Source organism: Macaca mulatta, chromosome 20 (genome assembly GCF_049350105.2).
Source record: "Macaca mulatta isolate MMU2019108-1 chromosome 20, T2T-MMU8v2.0, whole genome shotgun sequence".
Classification (NCBI taxonomy): Eukaryota; Metazoa; Chordata; class Mammalia; order Primates; family Cercopithecidae; genus Macaca; species Macaca mulatta.
The window spans coordinates 20,792,078-20,813,888 of NC_133425.1; the positions used below are offsets into that span (position 1 = coordinate 20,792,078).

The 21,811-nt window shown below is 41.6% G+C and overlaps 1 protein-coding gene across 5 annotated transcripts in view; it reads right to left on the minus strand.

The window, feature by feature from the left end:
- DCUN1D3 (defective in cullin neddylation 1 domain containing 3) overlaps window positions 1-21,811 on the minus strand; it is a 45,939-nt gene that overhangs the window by 14,335 nt on the left and 9,793 nt on the right. Inside the window, 1 exon segment of one of the 5 annotated variants that reach the window (NM_001261766.1) lies at window positions 12,188-12,201. The exons of the other annotated variants lie outside the window; for them this stretch is intronic. The gene's annotated coding sequence lies outside the window, so the exon portion shown is untranslated. 5 annotated transcript variants of the gene reach the window in all.

Genomic DNA, 21,811 nt, shown 5'->3' on the forward strand with positions numbered 1-21,811 from the left:
AGTTGTTGCAGCTTTCCTAGATTAGGAAACAGGTCTCTTAACTACTAAGCAGTAAGACTGGAAAATAAAACCAGTCTGCCAGACTTTCTATGGGGAAGTTTCAGAGAGAAGGCAGGTCTTATTCTGGTCCTTAAATGTCTATAAGCATGAAATGGAAGGGAGGAGGGAGAGGGTTGATATGGTTGGCTCATGTGATTAAAGTACATTAATAACAATATTGTAAAAATAATTACATACATTTATTGACCATGAATTATCACATTTTATCCATGACTCTATAAGGAAGATAATATAATCTTCATTTTACAGAGGGAGGAAGTGAATAGAGCTTGAGAGAGGAGGCCTGAGATCACACAGCCAATCTGTGGAGGAGAAGGATTCAAATTCAGGCAGTCTGACTCTAAACTTGCCACTTTGCATCACTGGTCTCACTACTGTTCTCTGCTATGATGTGTGCGTGCCAGGATATTCCCCTACCCCTAAGGAGGTACTGATGCCCCAAGAAGAAAATGTCCAACATCCTATCAACGCCTATGTATATTCCTGAAGAACCAAGTCAATATGAACAGAGTACACCCCCTTTGGTTCTGCTGTGAAATCCTCCTGAGCAATGTGTACTCTCGAGCAAGCCACTTAACCTCTCTGAGTTTCTGTGACCCCGACATTAAAGTTAGGGGTCTGGGTTAGTCTTTCCAAGGTCCAATATTCTGGGACTACCTTCACCTTTTTTGGCATTCAATGAGGCCAAAGTTCCAAATGTGCAACCCTCCTGAGGACAGGCACTTTGCCTCCTTGGTGAACAGATCTCACAGTTCTCCTTGCCCAAGACTATCAGAGTCAAAGAAAAAGCATAAGTCCAAAAGCAGAGGGAAAGCAGGGCTACTCCAATCTGAACAAGGGTGGGATAGGAAACACTGGTTTTGCAGGCTTCCCGCTCCTTAATCATCTTAGTTTGATCTCTGGAGGGTCAGTAATAGGCCCAGACGTGGAAAACAGACCCAAGCAAACTGACTGCTGAGGCTCGCTGGGTCAGGAAGCCCACTCAGAGGAATGTCTGTTGGCTACTGATGGACAGCCTGTCACCCAAGGAACAGACTTGTGAAATGAGGAGCTAAAACACAGGAGGCAAATGCTGGCACCAAAAGTCAGTGTCAGCAAGGCACTTGAGATCTGCTCTGAGGCTTCCTTGACAGAAGGGACCAATCCATTCCACTCCTCCATTCTGTTCCCATCTAGAATCTATTCAGCAACAAGAAACCACTGCCAGATGCTGGTGCTCCTACATATTAGCAATATAAAAAGCCCATCTTTTCAACTTTCATCTAAATAGTTTGTAGAGCTAGCTGGGTGTAGGTTTTTATTTCTTCCTACATATGCCAGATACCCAAAGGCCAGAGAACATGAGTACATGAATTCCTCAGACAGCTTTTCTACAGCTGCCAAGGGCTGAGGCGGCTGTACTGGCACAGCCATCCTCCGGAGAGTCTCACAGCAAGACCACAGGAGCCCCTTGATCCTACCTGGCAGCCACAGACTCTGAATGACCTGAGAAAAAGATGGAATATGGATGGTGTCCATTTGTAAACTACTTCCTAGAAAGTAAATGTGCAAAAATAACAAGGAAAGATTGAGGGAACACTTTAAATGCAGAGTTGCTGCTGCCACTTCCAACTTAAGACTTCAAAGATCACCTTTGGAGATTAGGTCTTACCCAGAGCTACTTGGGAGGGAAAGCCGATCCCTCTGCCAAAGCAAACGAGACCCGTCTGCTTCTATTTTCCAGCTTTTAAAAGACTTTTTGTCCTAAAATGTACTGCAGCAACAAGCTAAGACAGCAGTTCCAGTTAGGGTTGGGGAGGAACCCGTGACTTTTTACATCAACCAGTTTCAAAAGTGTAAAAGAAAAGAGGGAGGAAGTAAGGGAGAAAGAGGGTAGGGAGGACAGAGAAAACTTTTAAAAAAGAAAACTGGCTATATTTCTATAAAATCATCTTAGGTCACATGACTAAGACCAGCCAGTTTAGCATAGTCATTTCTTTTTGAAATTGTTCTCACTGTTCCTCACATTGCACCCTTTGAATACACTACTAAAAATATATATACGTCCAGCTGAGGCCTCAGGACTGAAGCCAGTGTGGGCTGGCTAGAACAAATGCCTACTTGCCAAGTACAGCCAAGCCAAAACACACACACATACTATAAAGTTTCCAAATACCAAATAATGAACCATTTTTTTGGTCTCTGGGCTTCCAAACTGAGCTACATGTTTAATCCCACATAACTCAAAATAACCAAAAAAGGGCCATATCATTTCACTGACCCACACTTGAAATATTTTTTGCTGTCACTATTGATATGGGCATTTCTAACTACCCACTTATGTGCAAGGGGGGTATCAAGAAGGGGCACCAAATTCCTAGGTCACTCTTTGTTTTCACACCAGCTTTTCCAGTGACTTTCCCTGTTTAAAACAAGAAGGCCATCTTGGATTTGTGCTGCACTTCACTCTAATAAAAATGGCATGCCTGCTGTACTCTTCATCTCCAGTTATAAGCTTACAGCTTGTTTTATTCCTTAGGATGAAGCCTCAGTAGAGCCCACTGAAAGTAAACCACTGATTAGCACTAATACCCTCCTTCCAGTCAGCATATGGATATCAGCCACCCTGGAGGTTTACCTGATTGTAGCTGATTAGTCCTCAAAACACCCAATTACCACATCAACTGCTCATTTTTCAATCACCTTCTCAGGAACTTGGGAGTCAGCAACTGACTGAAAATTAGTGAGCTGGAGATAAGGTTAGATTTTTGCATCTAAGTAAAAGGCAAGAAAGGAAATTGTGAAATGAGTCCAAAGACGACGAAGGAACACAATATACAGATGATAAATGACTGCATCCAAATGTCTTAAAGGGCACCTGGATGACCACAAATGTAGAGATGTGGTTTCGGAAGCCAATGGCCTCTAAGCAGGCCTCAGGTTCACCACGTGGTAACCAATCAATCTCTTAATGCTTGCTAATTCTTAAAAAAAAAAAAACACCTAAATCCATTAAGACCACATTTATCAGCTTTTTCCCCACGATGGAGGCTGACTGCTAATGCATAGTAGACAGGAAGAGACAGAGGGAAAGAAAAGACCCATACAATAAAAGAATTCCTGCTTCCAACCACATCAGTCACCTGGTCAGAAAAGTGAGGTCACTAGGATCTCTTTCCTGCTGGCAAATCCAAAAGTATTACATAATTATCTTGTGAAATTTAGAAAGTACAGAGAGGCATAAAGGAAAAAAAAAAGCCAATCACTAATTTCACCACCTACGATTAATATTTTGGAGTATATCCTTTCAGTCTTGCTTCACTGCGAATCACAATCAAAAAGGCTAACCAGGCCAGGTGCGGTGGCTCACGCCTGCAATTCCAGCACTTTGGGAGGCCAAGGCGGGTGGATCACGAGGTCAGGAGTTCAAGACTAGCCTGGCCAACATGGTGAAACCCTGTCTCTACTAAAAATACAAAAACTAGCTGGGCGTGGTGGCACATGCCTATAATCCCAGCTACTCGGGAGCCTGAGGCAGGAGAACTGCTTGAACTAGGACCCAGGAGGCAGAGGTAGCAGTGAGGGAGATTGCGCCACTATACTCCAGCCTGGGCTATGGAGCAAGACTCTGACTCAAAAAAAAAAAAAAAAAAAAAAACCACAAAAAACTTAGTCAATCCACTGATTCTGGCTCCAGGGATTTTAAGAAAGTGTTTTTAAATGACGGGGGAATGGGGAGAAAACCAGCGTAATCCTAAGGACATCTTTCACTCACATCTAAATTTCCTCAATTTATTCTTTCAAAAGAAGATCAACTTCCCCCTCACACTCCCTCCAAGGAAAAGAAGAGGACAAAGATGATGACCATCTTAAGGTCTAATGAGTAACAGTCCCCTTATCAAAGGTTTAACATCAGGGGTAAAAGGGTCTGGCCCATGGATTGAGTGATTCACATTCCCAGGGAGCAAGAGGCTCATTCAAAAGAGAAATGTAGAATGCCTGGAAATGGTCAATGGGCTAGATTTAGTGTGAAGACTAACATGGGCTTTCAAGCCACAGACTGGGTCAAAGAACAGATTTGTAGCAGACGTGTCTGTCTTCCCAGCATCCAGGCTCTTCATCAGGTGATTACCCAATTTTCACCAGCAGATCCTTTTCCCTCACTCATCCATATGGCTGAGTGGGGTTCATAAAGAACTATGGGACTCAGGCCTACCAAGGCCTAACATGACCCTGGCTTTAATGACTGGATCCAGGATATGCCCATGACAAGCCAGGCAGAGAGAATCTCAACACTGAAAATACAGGAGGCTGGAGATGCTACAAGAAAGAGCCACCAGTGAAAATAAGAATGCCTACTCAAGGGTCACTGTGAGGATTAAATGGTCCCTGTTTATCACATGGGGCTCAGCTCAAATGCACGTAGAACCCAAAAATGAAATCACCAAGTGGAAAGCAGCACCGAGAGACAAAGAGAAACTGAATTTTGAAGGCATTATTTACACCCTGAATCCAACTGTTCCTAGAGTCAAGATCAAAGCCTGAACTTCACAGGTATGAGCCAACGAACTCTCCTTTGCATACGTCAGATGTCGGGTTTTTCTATCACAACTGAAAGAGTCCCTACCAAGACAGAGCTATGTCACTCAGATCTCTTCTATTCAGAGAGCAAAGAGAGAGAAGATCTAATAGCTAGATGTTCTAATTCAGATCTAACTGACTAGGCCACAATTTCTAGTCGAATATATCATAGGACCCTTAGCTGAACAACAGGACCAATGATCCCAAGTTCACGAAAGCTGTCAAATTCCGTTATAACTACGTGGACCAGTAGGATGCTATTTAAAAGATGGTATGACTAACTGGCTAAAAGAATCTTTCCAATTGAAATTTTTACACCATTAGACCTCCTTCAAGTAGATTACGCCACAGAGTACTTCAGGAGCTTTATTCTTTTGTGTACATATTTGCTGTCGTCATCTTGTTCCCAAGGAGGAACCCCATCCCTGCATTCAGACACCACGTGAAAGGCTGTAAAGCAAAAGCTCTCAGAAGTCTTTCTCTGTACAATAACATGATCAACCTTCCAGCTGAAACAGGTATTTGATCTAAACCATATCCCATGAAACTGAAAGCCCAAATCTAACCTGAACTTGGCTGCCCTCTCGGTTTCAATTCCTATCACTCAGACAATTTCTCTTTGATTTTACGAAGTGAAGAGCCTGTTTAGAAAGTGTTTAAGTTTCGAAGACTGACAGGAAATGCTCATGTTTGCACATCTTTATTGAAATACGTTCTCTGCAGGTTGAAACTTGAGGCCCCAAGGTTTAGGCTTTGATTTTTTTTTTTTTTAACAGTTACTTATTTTCACAAATGCTCATGTGGCATGAGTCCCCAGAGTACATTAACATGTGTGAAGATAAGCAGATAATTAAAAATAGAGCTCTATACCTGTTGGAAGGCATTGTGGTACTGCAAGCTTTGCAAAGTAAGACATCTGATGATTCCTGCTCAGTTCCTGCCCACTTCCCACCCACATGACCTGCCAAAATTGCTGCCACCTAATGGCCATCACAATTCTGTCTATTAAAATCCTGCCCTAGCAGCTAGGCCCTATTTTAAGAAAGAACATGAAAAAATTATAAAGTAGAGCAGCAGCACCGTAAGTTCTTTCAGTCATCAATAAGTTTGAAAATTCAAAGACAACTATGGCCCCAGAATAAACTGCGTGCGCTCATGCACGCCCATGCGTGCCCACACACACATACACATACACAAATATTGCAACCAACAATAGGGGGTCCATGAAATCACATGCAACTTTTCTGAATTGCATTCAGTGTCTTGACTGTTCTGCAACCAACATTCAATTCTCTCACTCAAACACCAGTTGCACAGATATTGCAGCTCCTTCAGCTGCTTCAGTATAGTCATGTGCCTTCCAGGAGGGACAGTACATGCACTGGATACAAAATGACTAAGTTTGTGCAGCCCAGCTCTACCAACTCTCTAGCACACACTTAACCATCTTCCATCTCAGTTTTCTCAGTTGAAAATGGGAACTAAAACAAATCACTGTGAACTAAATGACTATATGCAGAAGAATAAAACTAGATCCCCTGACTACATGCAGAAGAATAAAACTAGATCCCCTCTCTCTCACTATATACAAAAATCACATCAAAATGGATTGAAGACTTAAATGTAAGACAAGAAACTATGAAACTATTAAAAGAAAACACTGGGGAAATGATCCGGGACACTGGCCTGGGCAAAGATTTTTTGTGTAAGACCTTAAAAGCACAGGCAACCAAAGCAAAAACAGACAAATGGGGTTACATCAAGCTAAAAAGCTTCTACACAGCAAAGGAAACAATCGACAATGTGTAGAGACAATCTACAGAATGGAAAAAACAAATCTGCAAACTATCCATCTGACAAGGGATTAACAGCCAGAATATATAAGGAACTCAAACAACTTAATAGCAAAATAATAATAATAATCTGATTTTTTTTTTTTTTTTTTTGAGACAGAGTCTCAATTTGTCGCCCAGGCTGGAGTGCAGTGGCATGATCTCAGCTCACTGTAACTGCCACCTCCCAGGTTCAAGTGATTCTCTTGCCTCAGCCTCCCGAGTAGCTGGGATTACAGGCGCACGCTACCAGGCCCAGCTCATTTTTGTATTTTCAGTAGAGACTGTATTTTACCATGTTGGCCAGGCTGGTCTCAAACTCCTAACCTCAGGTGATCCACCCACCTCAGCCTCCCAAAGTGCTGGGATTACAGGCGTGAGCCACTGTGCCAGACCCTCATCTGATTTTTAAATGGGCAAAAGATCTGAAGAGATGTTTCTCAAAAGGAGACATGAAAATAGCCAGCAGGTATATGAAAAAATGCTCAACATCACTAATCATCAGAGAAATGTAAATCAAAACCACAATGAGATATTATCTCACCCCAGTTAAAATGGTTATTAAAAAAAAAAAAATAGAATAATGAATGGCAAGGATGTGGAAAAATGGGAACGCTCGTATACTGTTGGTGGAAATGTTAATGAGTATAGCCACTATGGAAAAAAGTATAAAGAGCCCTCAAAAAACTGAAAATAGAACTACCGTATGATCCAGCAATTGCACTACTAGGTATATGTGCAAAGGAAAGAAAATCAATATACTGGAGAGATCTGCCCTCCCATGTTTATTGCAGACTTATTCACAATAGCCAAAATATGAAATCCACCTGAGTGCCCATCCATGGATGAATGGATAAAGAAAATGTGGTACATACACACAATGGAGTATTATTCAGTCACAAAATAGAATGAAACCCTGTCATATGCAACAACATGTATGGAACTGGAGGTCATTATGTTAAGTGAAATAAGCCAAGCACAGAAAGACAAATAGCACATGTTCTCACTCATGTGTGAGCTAAAAAAGTGGATCTCAGGAAGAGAGAGATGGTTATCTTCTCTAGGTGGTTACCAGAGGCAGGGAAGGGGAGGGGAGGGGGAGATGAAAAGAAGTGGGTTAGTGGGTACAAACAGAAGACCTAGTGTTGGAAAAATCAGTACAGTGACTCCAGTCAACAATAATCTAATGTACATTTCAAAATAGGGTAGAAGAGTATAATTTAAATGATCCTGGCATAAAGAAAAGATAAATATTTAAAGTGATATAATATCCCAATTACCCTGATTTGATTTTTACACATAATATGAATGTATCAAATTATCACATGTACCAAAACTACATACATTATTTATCAATTAACAAAAAAATGAGACTGAGTTCTGCTATGAAAAAAAAAAGAAAAAAGGTCACTGTGAAGAATAAATGGCTGCTTCATATGAGATGGATCTCAGTTCATGTGCTGATATGTGTTCCATGTTCAACCAATCCAAATGCCACTTCCCTGTAATTCAGCACAACACTGTTTTACTTCTTCATGGCACATACAACTCTGTGAAATTCTAATCTGCTGACTTACTTATTGCCTGCTCCCTCTAACAGCAGTCGTTTTATCTGTCTTATTCGCCACTTTACCCTGTGCACCTAGGCTATGTGGCACACGGCACATTAATAAGTATCTGTAGAAGGAATAATAGTCACTGATACTGAGCACGTGCTCTGTACAAGGCTTTATTGCTTTAAATGTATGAACTCGTGATTGAATAAATGCTGAATCTGAGATATTTAGCACTTTCTCACACACAATTAGTACTCAATAAATGGTAGCTATTTAAACCAATTCAAATTATATGATGATGTTAACAAACATTCAACAGGAAAGCGTAAAGGGAGTTGAGTCCTAAGGATGCAGAACTCAATTTCAGTTCTCAAGAGCTGATTTTTTCATTTTAGAGACAGGATCTGGCTCTGTTGCCTACCCAGAGTACGGTGGTGCAATCATAGCTCACTATTAACTTCAAACTTCTGGGCTTAAACGATCCTCCCACCTCAGTGTCCCAAAGCAGCTAGGACTACAGGCATATGGCACCACACCCAGCTACTTTTTTCATTTTTATTTTTGTACAGACAGGGTCTTGCTATGTTGCCCAGGCTGGTCTCGAACTCCTAGACTCAAGCAATCCTTCCACTTCAGTCTCCCAAAGCGCTGGGTTTATGGGTGTGAGGACTGTGCCCAGCCCTGATTCTTAAGGTCTATCTTTTCTTGGACTCTCTCACTCAAAGCACCCTCTACCTTCAGAGAGGAAAGAGAGGAGACAATTATTACTCCAATTATTCCTTACCTTATGAGTTTCTCAGATAATGTGATACAAACACAGCTTCTCAGCCAGCAGTACACGGTCCCATCTCTCCTCACTTCACAAGCTAATTTTCACCTCAAATACAGCAAAAGCTAGAATATGAAGCTGATATAGGGAGATGTTCAACCTGTCATGTCTCTTTTTGACCTGTACCTCAGGACCTTAGAAAAAATTCACATTAATGGAAATCACTTCTGCCTTTCTTTTCAGCCAGGGTGTTATGTCCAAGGGTTTACTGAAGCCACAGCCATGCACTGCACTCTAGGAAGACCAAGGGGCTCACCAATTGGGAACACACCAGTGAAAAGCCTCAGGCTGCTGGTCTGAAATGCATCCTCCCCCACCTCGACAAATAAAGGCATCATACTTAAGGTGTCTAGAGATGCAGGAGCAACAGCCAGCAGATTTTTTGAACAATGCATACTGCTTGCTTTAAATAGGAATTCGACTGCTTAAAACACAAGGACTCATGGCCAGTGTTACACCTCTTGAGATGTTATACCACCATTCGCTTGATGACAGAGTGACTTTTAACTTGGAGGGCTGAAGCACATACCTTGTCAAAGAGGGTAAGAGACACAGACAGTAAAGGTCCTCCATCTCTTTAGAGCCACCAGAGACAATGAACTTTGTTTCACATGACAGCGAGAAAGGCCAACAACTAAAGTCCTCAACGGGCCCCCAAAGCCAGAGGTACTTGCTGAGAAAGCAAAGGGCAGATTCCACCTCCGCCCGCTGGCAGGCCTACACATTCTGCTTAACCATGTGAAACAGCCAGCTCTTACTCTGCCCACCCCCAGGCCCAGTTATGATATTTGGGGTACAGAGAGAATAGCAACACCGGTGACTTTTCTAGGAAGCTGTTTTATAAAAACAGAGCTTCCAATTTTAGGCTTAAAAGTGAAAAGAAAAATAGCCAGAATTAGAAGTCTGTTTTAACACAATATATTGAAAATTACAAGTTTAAACACTGGTAGCTGGAGACCGGGTATCACACTACCACATGACTTCTCAGTGAGTCATAAAAAATAGTACAGGCTGGTTTAACAGTGATCGTCCACCAGTGACAGAATTAAGAAGTTCGCTTGTGTCAAATGATGGAAAACCAAACTGACACCCCTCTTGTGTTTGCTTCAGCAGTGGCAAGACTGACACAAATGAATTACAGCAGCAATCTACAAGACAGAAACATTGATAAACCTTTTTTGAGGCTGGTCAAAGAGGAAATGTTTGAAACCCTGAATATGACTCATTTTTCAGAAGTGAGTTTAACAGGAGAAAAAAAAATCTCTAAACTATTAATAAGTCACCGAAATATTTCTGGATTTCTAACATCCAATCTTGATTAGCATACCTTTGTGTCAAAGCAAAAGCCAAATGCAGGCATTTAACAAGTTACTACCCTTTCAGTTAGGAGAATCACTCTGGTGGAACTAGATGAGAACAACAAAAATTAATCTTCAGGCCTAGATGGATACTGTCATGATAATAAGAATAAAGACCAACCCAAAGGACTTTTGGGTATCATAAATTATATAACAAATCTACTTCTGCCAGCCAGCCAGGATTAACTCCTATTCACCCAGGTTACAACTCGGTATTGCCAATGGGCTTATTGAAGTGGAAGTCTCATTATCCACCACTGCTCAGCAAAAGGCACATCATCTTTCTCATTGCAAATCAGTTTGCTGATACCAACTACTCACTGTAAGAGAAATCAACCTAATAATCTTAAAAACAACTTTGACACTCGTTTCTTTCAGGCCAAAAACATATTTTAAGAATTAGAAAAGAAAATGTTTTATAATTTCTTTCTCCCAGTAAGTCCTTCTCACTGAATTTTTTAAGTGCCTAAGATGATATTTTATTATAATATACTTTATTATGCCTATTGTGCATCCAAGGCTTAAATGCATTATACATTATTTATTCCCCTGGGACAAAAACATTCATGGCTCCCAAGAAAAGAGTCAAATATAAAAAGTACATAGAAGAGAAAGGCTGTTGTTATTCTAGTGACAGCATCTTAGACTGCAAGCTCCAAGAAGACAGGGAATGTGTATGATGACACAAAAAGGGTCAACGTGGCATAATGCAAAGGCTCACACCTCCAGTCCCAGGACTTTGGGAACCAAGGCAGGAGGATTGCTTGAGCGCAGTAGTTCAAGACCAGCTCGGGCAACGTAGGGAGACCCAGTCTCTACAAAAACACACAGTTTTTATTAGCCAGCCTTGGTGGTACATGTCTGTGGTCCCAGCTACTTGGGAGACTGAGTTAGAAGGAACCCTTGGGCCCAGGGGGCTGAGACTGTAGTGAGAAGTGATCATGCCACTATACTCTAGCCTGGATGACAGAGTGAAGACCCTGTCTCAAAAAAAAAAAAAAGAAAGAAAGAACAGAAAATGGCTAACTGGCACCTAAGAGATACTTTCTAAAGAATCAAATGAAAAATAAGCACCTACTATGCCCCTAGTGTACTGCACAAATCTACCTAAATGAAGAGTACTACCACTTTTACATAACAATGTCCATAAATAGTTTCCCAAGGTTTACTAGGCATCATTCTTAAAACATTTTTATACATATCAACTAATAAAACAATCCAACACTCCAATAATACCCTAGGAGGTAGTAAGCAGTAGAGCCAAAATTCAAACTCTTAAATTAAGGATAATGCTTTTCAACACTATTTTTTTTTAGGCCTGAAGGTTTAAATCGCATCCTTCAAAACAGCATACTCTGATAGAGTGGTTTTTTGTTTGCTTTGGTGTGCTAAGTCTTTGAGTCACTGAGAAATGAGAGTCTGGACTACACAAGTAGTTTCAAACTTTAACGGCAATCTTCAGTGAGAAATATATTTTATATCCTTACCCAATGCACACATATAAATCCATGTATAACTCAAAGAAAATTTCCATGAATATTTAACCTTCTAAATATTTACCCAAGCCCGGGCAACACAGTGACACTCTGTCTCTACAAAAAATTTTTAAAAATTAAGCGTGTGTGGTGATGCACACCTCTAGTCCAAGCTACTCAGGGGGCTGACAGAGAGAATTGCTTGAGCTCAGGACTTTGAGGTTACAGTGAGCAATGAGTGTGCCACTGCACTCTAGCCTGGGTGACAGAGCAAGACCCTGTCTCAAAAATAAATAAACAATCTACTCAATATTTACCCTTACTTCTATGATGCACTGATTTGTACTATTTCTTTTTTTTTTTTTTTCCATTTTAATTGTTGGTTATAACCCACCAATGAGATATGACCCATAGCTTGGAAATCTCAACCAAGCTTGATGAAGGTTCCCTCCAATACCTTTATTGTACCTGACACAACGTTAGTCATTTTACAGTCATGATAGCATTTACTCTCCACAGCTGCTCTCAGAGGTTCCTATGCTATCCCTATTTTACAGATGAGGAAATAAGCTCAGAACTAAAGCAGCTTACACAAGTCCCTACCCCTGTGACAGAGACAGAGGAAACTCACCAAACATTTCGTCTGCTCCCCTAATTTCCAAGCATCCTTTCAGTTAGGTGGGGAAATGTGTTTACATTTTTTTTTTTTGAGACGGAATCTCACTCTGTCACGTGTGCTGGAATGCAGTGGTGCAACTCGGCTCAGCAACCTCCGCCTCCTGGGTTCAAGCGATTCTCCTGCCTCAGCCTCCCAAGTAGACAGGATTACAGGCGCATGCTACCACGCTCAGCTAATTTTTGTATTTTTGGTAGAGATGGGGTTTTGCCATGTTGGTCAGGCTGGTCTCGAACTCCTGACCTTGTGATCCGCTCACCTCGGCCTCCCAAAGTACTGGGATTACAGGTGTGAGCCACCGTGCCCGGCCTAGTCTTATGCGCACTGTTACCACTGCTCAGAATCCCTCCCCATTCCTTTCTCTAGTCTTGCTCTTTCATGCCTTGTGCTGGGATTTTACTTTCCACAGGACTCCTTCCTGACTGAGAGCCTCTCTGCCCCTCAGCACCTTCGTTTATAACACTGCATTTTTTTTTTTTTTTTTTGAGATGGAGTTTCACTTTTGTTGCCCAGGCTGGAGTGCAATGGCGCAATCTCGGCTCACCGAAACCTCCGCGTCCTGGGTTCAAGCAATTCTCTTGTCTCAGCCTCCCGAGTAGCTGGGATTGTAGGTATGTGCCACCACAATCTGCTAATTTTTTTTTTTTTTTTTTTTTTAGTATAGATGGGTTTTCTCCATGTTGGTCAGGCTGGTCTCGAACTCCTGACCTCAGGTGATCCGCCCACCTCAGCCTCCCAAAGTGCTGGGATTATAGGCGTGAGCCACCGCGCTCAGCCAGCACTGCTATTTTTATAGCACTGGTTTTACAACATTTTCTAATTGTCTCTATCTAATGTTCTAACCAGAGGATGAGGTCCTTAAGAGCAAGATCTACAATAGGCACTAAAAATTACTGGAACAAGTAGCTGGCAACATATAAACACATTTCTCCTTCCTGAAATACGATGTATCCAATCCTAGAGTCAGTCTTTCAGAAAAATTCAGAATACATACGGTTCACTTTGAATACAACCATGAAAGCATTACATTTTGAACGCCAAAATTTTTTAGCTTACAAAACTGGTTTTTAGTTTCAGAAGTACCCTATGAATGATCTACATTCTGTCTGAGAACACCAGTCTTTTGCTCATAGATTTCTAACTTGAAAATTACAGTCTGGCTCTTCTTAGCGAGAAAATATCTTGTACAGGTTGAGGATCCCTTACCCCAAATGCTTGGGACCAGAAGTGTTCTGGTTTCTGAACTTCAGATTTTAGAATATTAACATTGTACTTACCAGTAGAGCATCCCTAATACAAAAATCTGAAATCTGAAATTCTTCAATGAACATTTCCTTTGGGCCTCATGTCAGGAATCAAAAGTTCTGAATTTTAGAGCATTTCAGATTTTAGAGTTTCAGTAACTTCAGTACGTTAAAAGTGTGTTTTTAAAAGGTTTGTTCTGTTAAATTGCTATCATAATTGAAAATTCTTTTGCTTAAGCAGGTTGTATCAGAAGTATTAAATACTGGAGATCTTTAGAACTTTCTGTTGAGTGAATCAATTGAAGTACTGTATGCAAATAGTAAATATGCAAATCAGAACGGGGAGGAGCTTAGGCCAAACTGCTCAGAGGGAAGGAAAAACAGGTTTCCTTCCAAATGGGGAAAAGGCAACTGGAAAGATTTTTACCTGTTGCATAACTTTTTATTATCTCTTTCTGCTAGGCCAATCAACGGTTGAGAGCTGTAAACTTGGAAAAGCAAATGCTCTGATAAATTAAGCAATTCCAGCTCTTTGACTAGAAAAGTTTTAAAGTCAGAGTTAAAGATTAAGTCTTCAATTAAACATTTTTATTTTTTTACTTCAAGTTACCATGAATGTTCAAGTTTCTACCATCCTAAAAGGGCTTTATTTTAGAAGTGAAAAGATTCTGGATAAACTAAAAGGTTATTCTACCATGAGAAGACCTCTGCCACAATGTTGTACATCTTTCCTTCTGACTCTGTTATATGTTAAGTTTTTAAATGTGTGGTCTCAAATGCTCATACTTCTTATGGAGATTATACGACCATGGAGATAATTATTTGTATGACTGGGAAAGAACAGTCTTCTTTCATGTGGCTCTCATCTTTAAAAGCCCAACTGCTCAGCTACCCACAAAAGATCTTACTTAACCAAGACAAACTGATCCAATGGCAATTTCCCAAGAAGAGAAGAAAACAAACAGCCCCACTCTAGCTTTGCAAAACCTGGTCTGCAGACCAAGGGTGAATGTCACAACTCGGCCCCTCCCCTTTCAGAATATATCCAGACTCATCAGCCATTGCCTACATATAATGACTAACTTCAGCACCACAGGAAATGGGATGTTCTAGAAACCTGACATCTACAAGTAGGTGGTCTTGTAATTTTATATCCAAGGAGTTCTTGGTTTGAACTCAAGATCTGCTCAAAGGATGCTTGCTGCGCGTGTCGTCAATTAGATCTTAGTGGGAAGGCAGACTTGTAATCCTGCAAAACACAGCCTTCAGTAAAAGGCTTTTTCCCCCTTGTCAATGGCACATCTCTAGAGACAAGACAGAATGACAAAATCAAAATTTACAAAGTATGAGGAATTGAAGCACAGATCCCACCTCAGTTGGGAAACATCTGAGAGTTTCTCATTATGAAGTCATGTAGAAACCTTGTATTAAATAAATGAAGTAAGTTCGAGGTTGCAGTGAATCATGATTAGGCTATTGCACTCAGCCTGGGCAACAGAGTGAGACCCGATCTCAAAATAAATAAATAAAACAAAGTAGGAGAATAATCTTGGGCTATATCACTGCCACCATTTTGCGCCTTTTTTTTTTTTTTTTTTTTTTTTTGAGACAGAGTCTCACTCTGTCACCAGGCTGGAGTGCAATGGCATGATCTCAGCTCTCTGCAACCTCTGCCTCCTGGGTTCAAGCGAATCAATTCTCCTGTCTCAGCCCCCTGAGTAGCTGGGACTATGGGCACCTGCCACCATGCCCGGTTAATTTTTATATTTTTAGTGAAGACGTGGTTTCACAATGTTGGCCAGGATGGCTTCCAACTCTTGACCTCATGATTCCGCCTGCCTCAGCCTCCCAAAAGTGCTGGGATTACCGGCGTGAACCACTGCACCCGGCATTTTGCTCTATTTTAACCTAATCTTCACTAGTAACACTTGACACAGGGAGCTATCACACTTGGAACCATCTTTACAGCAATTTTTTAAAACTAAAATTTGAAACACTAAATAACTTATTACAAGGAGCTATACCAGATCCATGGCCCTTTACAGGGTGTTAATTCAACAAGATCACTTGCAAACACAGACCAACACCCAACTGTAGATAATGAAGGATGACAGTGTTAAGATACAGAGAAAATGTCTAGGGACTACAGGTAATTAAGGCTTAAAAAAAAAAAAAAAAAACCATAAACTACATCTGAAAGCAGCTTTCTCGGCTTCTATTGCTTAACAGAGATTTCCGTTTTATTCTGGGTTTTACTAAAAAAGCAAGTGCCTCCCACAGTAGTCTGTATCATTTCTACATTTCTATCGTTTTCCTTCTCAAGACCCCACTATGTTGAATTATGAGCAATATGACAAAGTGAAATGAGATTTTAAGTACTGCCTGCCTCAATGTTTAATGTCATTTTAGGGCACATGTCCCACTGTCACAAGGAAGAAGTAATGTACAGGTCAGCTCTTGAGATGGGACAGAGCCTTGAATCCATGCACTGGCTTGGGTTCAAGAAGCGATTAGGGTTTTTCTCCCACAAGAAAAGAACAAGTCAGACCCTAACTTTACTTTACTTCTAACCGTGGAACGTCCCAACAGCAAACAATGAGGAACTGTGGAGCAATCCAGGTAGCCAGGAAACTGCTAAAGGTGAAAGAGGAAACAATATTATTAATTTTTCCACTGGGGGAAAAAAAAAAAAAAAGGCCACCAACACTAATGTCTATGATATTTTACATTCTACAAAATCTACTTGTGGGTATTTTTGCCATGAATGCAAAAAAGAAATTTGTCAATTTGCTTGAGATAGTCAAGTCTTTATTTTTTTGCCTGAGACTTCTGAAGGCAAGTCGTTAAGTCCTGAAATCTGGACCTGCTCAGCTGTGGCCATCACCACAAAGACTTCATTAAATAAGGTGTGGCACTGCACTAGAGTTACTGAGTCCTGAAACCTACAAACTTCAGCCATTCGTATCCCATCTTTACCATCCCATCTACTGTTTACCTAATATTTGTCTTAAAAGCTTTTTTAAAATATATATCTACTGTTAAATAAAAATGATAGAAGGCCATGGTTCTGGACCAAGCTCCTGCACTAGGCTCCAAGAGACCAGACTAAAAATCAAACTGGAGTCATTCATGCCCAAACTAAGTTTGTTATCTGACCTTCCCAGAAACCAAGAAAAAGAGATAACATCCAACTTCCCAAACTCCATGTTTAAATCTTAATTGGCATGATAATGAAGTTCCCTAATCCTTACACACACACACAAAAGTTTGAAGTAATCTAATGCTAACTATTCAGTTATTTCTCTATTGTTCTGTCTCCCTGTCCTGCCTTACAAGAAAAGCAGCTTTGCAAAGACTGATACACTCTTTGTTCTTTGCTTCTGCTTTCTTCAGCCCTTCTGTCTATAAAGCCAACTCCTGCTTAGCTCATCTAAACACTTATTCTATATTATGGAATGAAACATTGCCCAATTCTAGAATTGCAATACAGCCAGTTGAGATCTGGAAACTAAACTGGTTGCAGTTTTGTCTTTGACATGACTTTAGTATCATCCTAAGCACTACTGTCCATGAATTCATAGGTGTGATATGATAGTTACGTTTTCATTCATACACATTAAAAAACAGAACTAGGCCAGGCGCGGTGGCTCATGCTGTAATCCCAGCACTTTGAGAGGAGGGTGGATCGCCTGAGGTCAGGAGTTCAAGACCAGCCTGGCCAACATGGTGAAACCGTCTCTATTAAAAATACAAAAATGAGCCGGGCGTGGTGGCAGGCGCCTGTAATCCCAGCTACTCAGGAGGCTGAGGAAGGAGAATTGCTTGAACCCAGGAGGCGGAGGTTGCAGTGAGCCAAGATCGCACCACTGCACTCCAGCCTGGGAGATAGAGCAAGACTCCATCTCAAAAAATAAGTAAATACAATAAAAAACAGAACTAGTAAATGAAAAGTATTCATCATGTACCACCGAAAATCATCTTACGCACCATCAGCAGTAAAAAAAACACGTGACTATTCATTTCAGCAACATATAAATTACAAGTGTAACCAAAGCCACACCTTGAGAAAGAGTGATTTAGTCCTAAATCCTTTATGTTTTAGTTAAAGAAATAGACTGAGAGGGGATGTGATCTGCCCAAGGAAAAACAGCAATGGTGGCAGAGTCTAGACTGGAACTAAGGACTCAGTCCAGTGGTAGTCCCACTACAGTAGACTCTCTTGGTTGTTGAGCCACAGGAAGAATTAGAGACCCGGACTCACAGGAGTTCACCAACAAGTAAACTCTGAGCAGTCAGGAAGCCCTTTTGCATGTGGATCTGGGCTTTTCACTTTATCTGAGACTCTGTCAAACATTATCTAGACTGGCTGAAATAAATCTATTTCTTTTCCCAGAGTCTAATGTGGTTTTGCCCAACTAGCTGAACCTCAAAGCATACAGTCAAAGACAAAAATGTCTCCTGGATCAGTTTCCAATTCTTGATCCAAGTATTGACAAATGCTCCTTCTAACAACCCCACAATATCACCCCTTACCCCAAAATCTTTCTTCAGTTTAATCTCTCCCACTCTAGGTTCCCACGCCACCCCTAATCCTGCTCGAAGCAGCCCTGAGAAACATCGCCCATTATCTCTCCATGTCACCCCCAAAAATTTTCGCCACCCCAACACTTCACCATTATTTTGTTTTATTTTTCTTATTAATATAAGAAGATAGGAATGTCAGGCCTCTGAGCCCAAGCTAAGCCATCATGTCACCAGTAAAGTGCACGTATACATCCCGATGGCCTGAAGCAACTGAAGATCCACAGAAGTGAAAATAGCCTTAACTAATGACATTCCACCATTGTGATTTGTTTCTGCCCCAGCCTAACTGATCAATGTTCTTTATAATCTCCCCCACCCTTAAGAAGTGTCTTTGTAATTCTCCCCACCCTTGAGAATGTACTTTGTGAGATCCACCCTTTGCCCCCAAAACATTGCTCTTAACTCTACCACCTATCTCAAAATCTGTAAGAACTCATGATAATCCCACCACCTTTGCTGACTCCTTTTTCGGACTCAGTCCGCCTGCACTCAGGTGAAATAAACAGCCATGTTGCTCACACAAAGTCTGTTTGGTGATCTCTTCACACGGACACATGAAACAAGTATCCTAGCCCCTGTCCCTACTGCTGGACTCATACAGGCTCTCTAGGGTTTCAGGAGGAAGATTTTCCATCTCTGGGTTTTAGGCCAGCTTTGGAAGCACGCTGGAAGTTTCCATTACAGAGTCACTAGTGTATTTCCCAGATACCCAGAGGACAGGTTTTATTTTCAAATGATAGATAACTTGTACTGTGTGCCTAGCAATCTTTTATACACTGTCCCATAAACTGACTATAAGAGGAGGTAAAATGATACACGATTCTTGACTCCGTGGGAGTCAGCTGCCATTCCAGGTGGGCATAGCAATGGATGCCATACAGCCAATAATAGCTAAAGTTATTAAATGTTTGTTTTTATGCCCAGCACTGTGCCATGTCCTTCGAATGCACTATCTAATTGAATCCTCCCAACTATTTACTGTGATTACCCTCACTCCATACATGAGGAAGCTGAGGCTTAGAGAGAGAAGTGGCTCATCCAAGGTCAAGTGGCAAGTTGGTGATAAAGTTCAGACTCAAACCCAGACTGACTCCAGAGCCTATGCTCCCTTAACCAATGCACTATGTACATCTATTTTTTGTTTGTTTGTTTTGAGACAGGGTCTCACTTTGTCACCCCGAATGGAGTGCAGTGACACAATCACAGCTCACTACAGCCTCAGCTTTCCAGGATAGGGTGATTTTCCTCAGTCTCCCAAATAGCTGAGACCCCAGGTGGGCACCACCATGCCTAGCTAACTTTTGTATTTTCTGTAGACAGGGTTTCACCATGTTGCCCAGGCTGGTCTTGAACTGGTGGGCTTAAGTGATCCTCCTTGGCTAGGCCTCTCAAAGTGCTAGGACTACAGGCATGAGCCACCATGCCTGGCCCATTATGTATATCTAAACCTTTTAAAAAGTCATATTAAAAAGTAACATGGGCCGGGCACGGTGGCTCACGCCTGTAATCCCAGCACTTTGGGAGGCTGAGGCAGGTGGATCACTTGAGGTCAGGAGTTCGAGACCAGCCTGGCCAACATAATGAAACCCCATTTCTTCTAAAATAGCCAGGGCCAGGCACAGTGGCTCACATCTGTAATCCCAGCACTTTGGGAGGCCGTGGTGGGCAGATCACTTTAGGTCAGGAGTTCGAGACCAGTTCGGTCAATATAGTGACACCCCATCTCTACTAAAAACACAAAAATTAGCCGGGCATGGTGGCACATGCCTGTAATCCCAGCTACTTGGGAGGCTGAGGCAGAGCTGCTTGAGCCCAGGAGGCGAAGGCTGCAGTGAGCTGAGATCACACCACTGCACACTCCAGCCTAGGTGACAAAGCGAGACTCCGTCTCAAAAAAAAAAAAAAAAAAAAAAATTAGCCAGGTGTGGTGTAATTACGTGCTGTAATCCCAACTACTTGGGAAGCTGAGGTGGGAGAATCGCTTTAACCTGGGAGGGAGAGGTTGCAGTGAGCCAAGATTACGCCACTGCACTCCAGGCTGGGCGACAGAGTGAAAAAATAATAATAATAATAAAGGTAACATGAAATCTGTATTATAAAGTAAGCTTGTTTCTTGAGTGAGACCCTGTCTCAAAAAAAAAAAAAGTAACATGAAATCTGTATTATAAAGTAAGCTTGTTTCTTGCATTAGGGAAGAATAGACCTAACGCACCTCTGAAGTTCAAGAACACTGAATATTCTGGGAATGCCATTTCATACTGATTGAAGGAGGAATTTGCTGCTTATAATCTAAAGCTAATCAATTTGCAGTATCTGGTGTGTCAAGAAATGCCAATTGTTAATTATCACTTAAATCAACTTTAGGTACCCTTATTCCATTACTACTTACACGATACAAAACTGGAGTACTAATGGAGTATAAGAAAAATATATTTGGTCTTTGTCCCTGGTTCTTGCCAGAGCTCCTAAAACCCTTGGAATTTTCTGACTGTCTTTTGTTATTCATGAAGAGCCCTCTGGACCACATGCCAGAGTTTATGCTAACAAGGTGATTTCACATGGGCCCTTATAGTTTCCAGTGAAGGGCTAGCCAAGCCAGAAAGACCAAGCACATGATTAGACTTCAAAGCCCTACTTTCTGAGCTCTGGGGAGGGGAGGGCTAGCTAGAGACAGAGTTCAATCACCAATGGTCAATGACCATGCCTATGTAATGAATCCTCAATCAGAACTCCAAAACAATGAGGCTGGGAGAGCTTCCGAATTGGTAAATGCATTTATGAGCCAGGAGTGGCACACCAGAAGGGGCATGGAAGCTCTGCACCCCGCAACTCATACCTTGCCCTATGCGTCTCTTCCATTCAGCTGTTCCTGAGTTATAAATAAGTCCTTTATAACAAAACTGTAATCCTAAATATCATGCTTTCCTGAGTTCTGTGACTCATGCTAGCAAATTATCAAACCTGGGATGGGAAATCATGGGAACCTCCAAATTTATAGTCTGCTGGGCAGAAGTTCAGGTAACGTAGAAATATCCAATACCTGCAGCTGGCGTCTGAAGTGGGGCAATTTTGAGAGAATGAGTAAGTAATATGTGGGATGTGAGGGTCTAGGGGCCCACACCTGTAATCCCAGCACTTTGAGAGGCCAAGGCAAGAGGATCACTTGAGGCAGGAATTTGAGACCAGCCTGGGCAACAAGCAAGACCCCATCTCCACAAAAAAAATTTTTTTTTTAACTAGCCAGCCATGGTGGCGTGTGCCTCTGGTCCTAGCTACTTGGGAGGCTGAGGTGGGGAGATCACTTGAGGCCTGGAGTTTGAAATAACAGTGAGCTACGGCAGTACCACTGCACTCCAGCCTGGGCGACAGGACGAGACCCTGTCTCTCAAAACAAAAAATGAAATAAACAGGTGGGGTCTGTGCTAACTACACACAGTAACAGAACTGAACTACTGGACACTCAATTGCTGCCCAAGAACTGCTGGAATGATATAATTAATAACCTCATTAAGAGGTTCACACTAAAACTAACCATTCTGATGCTCAGAAGCCACGTCCCTGCTTGATCTATTCATTAAATATACACCTGTCACCAATTCAGAGCACTGCTTGCAGGCTGGCACTAGTAGGAAATCAG